The 7,411-nt window shown below is 54.9% G+C and overlaps 1 protein-coding gene across 3 annotated transcripts in view; it reads left to right on the forward strand.

The window, feature by feature from the left end:
• The window catches only part of PEMT (phosphatidylethanolamine N-methyltransferase), a 41,483-nt gene extending 39,240 nt beyond the window's left edge, over positions 1–2,243 (forward strand). For 2 of the 3 annotated variants that reach the window (XM_051632088.1, XM_051632086.1), the window contains exon 8: positions 486–1,914. The gene's annotated coding sequence lies outside the window, so the exon portion shown is untranslated. Of the gene's footprint in view, positions 1–485; positions 1,915–1,968 lie in introns of those variants that run through there. The other variant, XM_051632087.1, reaches the window with a different exon arrangement.
• Positions 2,244–7,411: the final 5,168 nt, after the last annotated feature.

Raw genomic sequence — 7,411 nt, forward strand, 5'->3', positions numbered from 1 at the left:
CTTGAGCGTCAGTGCGAGGGAGGGTTGCTGGGGAGCCTTGAGGCTCCAGGCTTAGTCTAAATCAGGCAGAAAAAAGCAGGTATTGGCCATGACAGGTGCTCCAGTGAGCATCAGGGATGGTGTGAGAGGCCATGTGTGCCTGACCACCCCACAGGGAAACTGGGCAACCCTGCTCTGGGCTGCTCCATGCCCGAGCTGGGAGCGTTCTGCGCATGGCACCGGTTCTTGCACTGGCTCACCCCAGGCCTGGGGTTGCTTTTTGGGGCCAAGGGTTTCTACAAAAGTGTATGTTCCTGCCCACGCTCCTTCCTCTGTGGTGAATGCCCCCCTGGAAGCCCTTGGTGTATCTGCCTGCTGCTGGTTGGAGGGGCTGGATGAGCAGAGGGCACTGCGGAGGCTTTGGCAGCCCCATAGCCTCTGCCCCAGCAAAGGTGCTGTGGCACCAGTGAGGTCCCCAACAGACCCTTATTTCCTTGCCCTTGCAGAGCATTTTCTCGGATCCCTTGGCACAGCGTGTCCCTCTGGTCCCCACGCTGGCCCATTTGCCCGTTTTCCTACTGAGATGTATCTTACTGATTAACCCAGCAACCCTTAATGAGCCAAGTGAGCAGCCTGCAGTATTTGAAGCCATCAGAGGAACAATCCAAGCATGGTGGCACCTCCTTGCTGCAACCCATGGGAACTGGAGGTCCCTGTCCCCAGGTTTCTGTCCCCATTGCTGGGTCACTGCAGCTCCTACCAGGAGGGTGATGCTCTCCTGGGATCCACGTGGACCTCCCAGCCTCTTCTTGGGCACCAATTACTGGGGGTCCGCAGGGGAAAAAGCAATTTAATGCCAGCCATGGACTGGAGGGCAAGCAGAGTAATGATGGAGACACCAGGCGCATTTTGTAAAGGAGCTCTGAGCATGAGGAAGCTCCAGCTGATCCTGGAGATCATTCAAGATGCTGCCAAAGAGCCACGGGAAGCAAACAAAAACCTGGAGAGGGCTCACAAGCCCCTGAGGCATTCAGACATGGCTGGGGAAGGATGAAGGGAAACTCCTTCAAATTCAACAACAACAACTAAACCGGCTGTGACCCCAGTACCAAACCCCCTCTTTTCTGGGAAAGGGAAACCTCCCTGTCCAGAGCTGTGGTTTCCCACCTGTGGATGTTTCCCTGACGCATCTCTGCACTATTTGGACAGGCTCTGAGAAAGGAGACTGAAAAGCACATAGGTGTGAACCTGCGACCTAAGCCATCACCTGAGGAGGGTGGAGGGGTGGCAGCCATCCCATGGGGAAACCCCAGGATGGAGGAGACCAAGGGAAGAGTCAACCCCCATCTGCACCCTGCAGATAGCCCATCCCTGGCCATGTCAGTGACCTGGTCCCCTCCACACCCACCCAGCCCTTCCATTTCCCCAGAAGCCACATGAGGGTCCTGCCTTCCCCACCACCCAGTGCCTTCCAGCTGTTTTTCACTGCCTTCAGGGGCAGTGGGTGGGTGGGAGGGAAAGGGCTGCTCCTGCCTTCTGCACTCGGTGGGTACGGATTTGCCTCTCTGCCCCTGCCACCAGCCCCAGCCAGTCCCAAAGAGCCCCATGCTGGATCCTGCCCTGAATGGGAAGATCCCAGGGATGATGCTCTAGACCCAGGCTCAGTGTTTACAGATTCCCAGAACACTTTTGAGAAATAACTGTAAAGGACCAAAAAAACCCACCCCACAGCATAAAGCCCACGGCAGCAGCGCTGGAGAAGAGGCGCTGGGATGCGGTGCCACATCTCAGCAGCACGTTGTCCCCTCTGCAGAGGGTCCTCCCTTTTCTCACTGTCACCTCCACGAAACGGTTCAATCTCCTTTTGCTTTTGCATGTTGTAATTCACCTTTCGGGCTTCACTCAGCAGGAATTAAAAGTGTTGGTTTCTTTTCAGTCCAGCCTCTGTTTCCTTCAGCTGGGCTCACGGACGTTGTGTTTGTGTTTCAGCTCTTCAGAACCATTACACCAGGATTTATTTTCTTCATCACCATCCATCTCAATGACCTTCCTCCTAAAGACTTGGGCATATTATTTTATTTTTAGATAAGTTTCCACATCCCCTTCACGGTTCATGTTTAGAGACAGAGGCTAAAACAGCCCAGTACCCATAGCAACCGGCAAGGAGAGGATACATGGCATCATTCAGACAGTTTATGTCAGAGTTGCCAGTCCTGGCTCAAAGTCTCTGATGTAAATAAATTCAGATTTGTTGGTGGGTGAAATCAGTATTTACCAAAGAGACGTGCTCATTCAGGAAGGATTGCTCCTCAAAGGAACACAGCAAGGGCTTTATTTGTGCTGTCTCGTTCCCAGTCTGGAGACCGTGTACCTTTTGCTGTTCCCACCATGAGCCCAGGGGAACCCCTCCTGTACCATTCCCATCCCCAGCCAGCATCGACCCCCCCAAAATGGGCGTCTGTCACCATAAACCCTAGTGATGGAGCTACTTCCCTTCCTGTACCCACAGCATCCCAAAAGCCCAGGGGTTGGATGTGGTGCCAGGACTGGCTTCACAGGCTCCTTCCCCCTGGATCCACCATTTCAAACCCAACCCTTCCCACTTTCCAGCTGCTCCAAGTCAGCTTTGCTTTGCACAAGGGTTTTTCTGGGGCTATGCCAGATTTTTCCCCAGTTTTAGTAGCTCTTCGTGCAGCAGCCAGCACAGATTCATGTGTTGCTGCATTCACAGAGCTGGTTCTGGCTGCTGTAAAGCTGGAGTTTGAAGTTTCAGAGGCATCTGCTCTGTTCCCAAAGCCAAGGAGGTGGAAGGGGATGTCCAAGCCTTCCTTTCTGCCTTAGGCTGGAGGGTTGACCCTGGCCAGGGCCAGCTCCCAGCAGTGCTGTGCTGCTCACTAGGGCTGTGGGGAGGAGAACACAGGGAGACCATCATTTACATTGTCTTGTAGTATTTAACAGTGAGGGATTAAGGGATTCTTACTGGTTATAAGGAAAGAAATTTTGTTTCTCTCCAGATACCTAAAATTTCTAAGAATCTGAGATTACAGAGGGAGGGGATGAAACCTTCAGGCTGAGCATGAAGCCATTGGTGGTGTTGGAGGTATTTCCCCCCTTCCCATCCCTAGGGCCAGCACCTGGCTGTGGCTGTGCCATGTCCTGCACTGATGCTGGGATGGATCCCATGGCCTCCAGGTCAGGACATGGGACTCCTGCTGCTTCCAAAGGAGAGAGACCTGCACCATCAGACCGCCAGGACTAGTCAGTTGCAGCCCCAGCGCCGTGCTGGCATAGGTGGGCACATCCCTCCAGCTCTTGGGAAGTGAGATCCATGGAATATGGTCGTGGTTCTGTTCTCGGAACTTCATGACTTCCAAATCCAGCATGGGGCTTGCTGGGCCCATCTGAGCTTGGCAAGGGGGTTGTTTGCAGCCTTGGGAAACAGGAGGCTGTTTGCAGATCCTGCAGATAACACCTCCCTTGATGTTCCAGATGCTTCTCCAGAGCAAACACTGGGAAAGGGGAAACTAGTTAAATCTCAACTCCTGGCTGGCAGGGACAGCGGGGTCACTGAGTCCATCGCACCGCGCTGCCTTGGGTCCCCTCATCCCTCTGCCCAGCAGCTGTGCCCACCTTCACTGCCCACCCGGGCTTTGTGTGGCCACTTGCCTGGCTCCACAGCATGTGTCCCCTCCCTGAAACTGCATGTGACGTTTTTTCAGGGTGGGTGGAACACCCGTACAAACCCAAACTGCCCGTGACGGGCACGGGAGGCAGGACCAGTTCCATGCCCGGGGGGTGCTTCCTTCAGGGGCACTCTGGGAGACAGAGGCCACATCCTGCAGTCTTTTCCCTCAAGGCACTGGGATGGCAGGGACATCCAGACCTGAGGACACATCCCCGAAGGCTCTGCCCTCTGTTGTGACCACCGGTAACCCTACAGCTGTGTTTGCTTTGGCACTGCCCTTACCGGGGGGGTGGGGGGGTGGGGGGGGGTGGGGTGTGGCAACCACCAGCCTTTACGTGGCAAACAAACAAACGCAATTAACCAGGAAGGGAGAATAAACACACGGTGCAAACAAGGTGGTGGAGGAGTCACAATTCCCATCGGGCTCCTGCCAGGCCCGGCTTGCTGAGTCTGCACTTTTTCTGTTGGGGAGTGCAGAGGGAAATGAAGGGCTTGGGGCTTTGCTGGTGGCTCCTGCACCCATCCCCATGCCGAGGCTGAAGGTCCACATGGATACTCTCTGGGAAGGGGGGCAAGGTTTGGCTGCTGGCCATCGGGATTTCATGCAGAAGTAAAGAAGAGCTCTGAGCTCAGGTGGGACGGGGCTTTCAGGGCCAGTTTGGGCACTGGCTGCCTTATCAGAGATCCCCAATCCAGAGAAAGCAGACTGGGGATGTGACAGGATTTACCTTCACAGAAGAATGTACCAGTCTCCTCTATTCCTGCTGAGTGGGGAAAGGTGTCTGAGCTTTACATGGTCACAAAGCATTGCTATGGGAAGAATGCCCTGGTGGCAAGCTATTTCCAGGTGGGAAACCATTTCCAGGTGGGAAACCACCAGTGTTGGAGCCCAAGCAGATGCCTGGGCCAGGACCAGGATCCATCCCACCTCGGCAGAGCCAGGATTGAGCCACATGGGCACCTCTGGCAGGCTCCTGCTGGGGGGTCTGTGGGTGCCCCTGTCTCTGGGGCACCCCAGGGGATGTTTCAGAATGGTCCCCAGGGCTGGAGAGCATCAGCCCCCCCTGTGCCTGCTGTTCCCCCTGCCCTATGCATCACCCCTGCCAGAGACAGCACGGAGAGGCCATCCAACCCACCCAGCCCTGGCCACCCCCGCCCTCCGCCCTGGGGGGCCTTTACGCACGGAGCCCCCGCCATGAGCCAGAGGACAAAGTGATGTGGCTGTTTTCTTTAATCTTCAGGCTAAAAAAGCTGCCCCGGGACAACCCGGAGTGCTGGCCACACTGCTCCACATCCTCCTTGGATCTTGTTTCCAAAAAAGAAATAATAAAACGGTAGGAATGTGCTGCTGCTTTTTCCACGTTGGTTTCTGTCGGAGGGGAACGGTTTCCTGAGCATGGCTCCTTTCTGCACGGAGGCGGCAGGAGGGGGCAGAGCAGCCAGAGCCTCCCTGAAGGCGATGTTTGGGCCAGGCTGTGCCTGTGGCTCTGCTTTACTGCTGTACCAGAGCTGAGCACTCAGGGGAAGCTCCAGAATCCTGGATTTGGGCACTGGCACCGAGCAGGGCTCAGCCCTCGCCCAGTTCAACTCCTCCACCCCCAACCCTGCTCAAACCCTGCTCTGGCCTCAGCCCCCTCCAGACCCCACAGCCGAAGCAGCAGGGATGGATGTGAGATCCAGACCTGAAAACACCTCTGGGCTCTGAGCCCTCAGGACCAGCTCCACATCCCTCTGCCAACTCCATCTCCCTGCCTCCTCTCAGGCTTGTCTTTTTGTCCTAAAACCCCCGTCAGCCACTGCTATTTCCATGGGAACCCTCCTGAAATCTGTACCAACGCGTCCGCTGGGGTCACCCAGCTTTCCTCTCCCCCGTGCCCTATATTCCAAGCTCAGTCACTGCTTGTCTCCGATTACAGGTGACATTTGTCTCTAATCCCAGGGACGCTGCCACTCTTTGGAAGGGAGCAGAAAGTGCTGGACTTTGGGGACACATCCAGGACACATAAATGACTTTGTCCATGCCTGTTTCTGGCAGGAAGCTGCTGCCTCCAATCAAACCGTGGGCAAGGGGATGGCATGAGACAGGAAGCTGAGAGCAGAGGATTCATGGGGTGCCCCTACCTTGGGGAACACCTGTTCTGCATGGACCTCCTGGCCCAGCTACTCCGTGGGGTTATCACCGATGGGTTAATATCACCTCCATGTGCTCAGATGGAGCCTGGGGAGGCGGGATACAAAGCAAAGGCACCGAGTGACCCGCCACTTCCTGGCTTTGCACCACAATCCAGGTGTTCTGCCCCATCCCTGGGTTTTTGACAAGCTTATGGCAGCAAAGATGGGAGAATGGGAGCAAATGCAGGAAGTCCAGAGCCCATGGCACAGCACCAGCCTGCTCCAGGAGCTGCATCATGCTGGGCTTGGGGATGGCATCTCCAAGGGACCTCTCACCAGCCCTTGCCTGGATGACTCAAGGAACTGGGGATTTGAGACCTGTCTCAGGCCTTCAAACTCTCTGTTAATCAAACCCCAAATGTTAAGAGGAATCGAGAGACATGAAAAGTGTTGTAAAAGAAGTAGGGGGTGGGGGAAGGAAACAAATAAACCCACCCCCTCTGGTCCCCAGTGACAAAGCAGCCGCTTCTGCATCGTATCTCATCTGGGAAAAATTATATGTTGTGAATTACGTGCTCCTTTTGAAAAGCCTTAAAGGAGATTTAATAAAATGAGACAAGCTAATAATATAGGGAATGAATAGCAACCCTGGATGCTGCATCTTGATTTAATCAGATGCTTTTCCCCAGGGGGACTAACAAGAGCTATAGCTGAAGCCTCTCTTCCCTGCCCTACCCAGCTGCTCCCATCTTCCTCCAGCTCCTTGTTCTTTCTCCCATCCTGGAGGAGCAGCCAGGGCAGGATGTGGAGTCCCACAAGACCCCAGCAGCTGCTGGGAAACACAGAGCACACTCTGGCTATTTGTGAGCAGGCCAAAGAGCAGCACCCCAGGGTGCTGTTTCCCTGTCTGAAGAACAGGTCTCTGTCCTGGCATAGAAAAGCAGGAATTGGAGAGCCAGGAAAGCCAGGCAAAGATAATCTGGTGTTGGATGTGCTCCTGTCTGTGGGCTGGGAGAGGCTGCAGGATCTGCGTGTGCTGGGGCAGGAGAGGCACAAAGAATTCTTCCAGCCTGGGCTTTTTCACTGCTTGGACCCACAGCCCCCAGCTGTGAGCTGAGGCCAGCTCGACTCTGGGGTGAAGATACTTACTGGCATCACAGCACACTCAGGAATCCAAGTCATGTTCTGATGTAATTGTTCTTTTCCAAGTATCCCCCCACTCACCTGTCCCCGGGGCTGGGTGGCACGGTGCACCCTCTGCCTCCTGGTACATTTTGCTTCCTACTTTTCTGCAGAGTCTGGTGCTGCTTTGAGCTTTATTTTGCTGCTTGCACAGTTCGTCCAAGCTAGACCCTGGGGAGCTGCATGTTCTGTCGCTGGGATGTTTGTGTGACTTTCATGGAATTTCTTTCCCTCAGCCACTTGCTCAGGGCTGCTGGGTGGATTTTGTTAATTGGCAGGTGGCTGGTAAACCCGGGAGGGTGCAAATAGGGAGAGAAATAGCAAGAAATGAGGGATTAATCTGTGATGAAGATGTTCAATTTCCATTAAAGGTGTCTGTGGTCACTGGGCTTCGTGCACAGCCGCCTGCCTGCGGCTCTTGCTGTACCCAGCAGCTGCGTGAGCCAGCAAAGA

The sequence above is a fragment of the Apus apus genome, chromosome 14, assembly GCF_020740795.1.
Source record: "Apus apus isolate bApuApu2 chromosome 14, bApuApu2.pri.cur, whole genome shotgun sequence".
NCBI lineage: Eukaryota > Metazoa > Chordata > Aves > Apodiformes > Apodidae > Apus > Apus apus.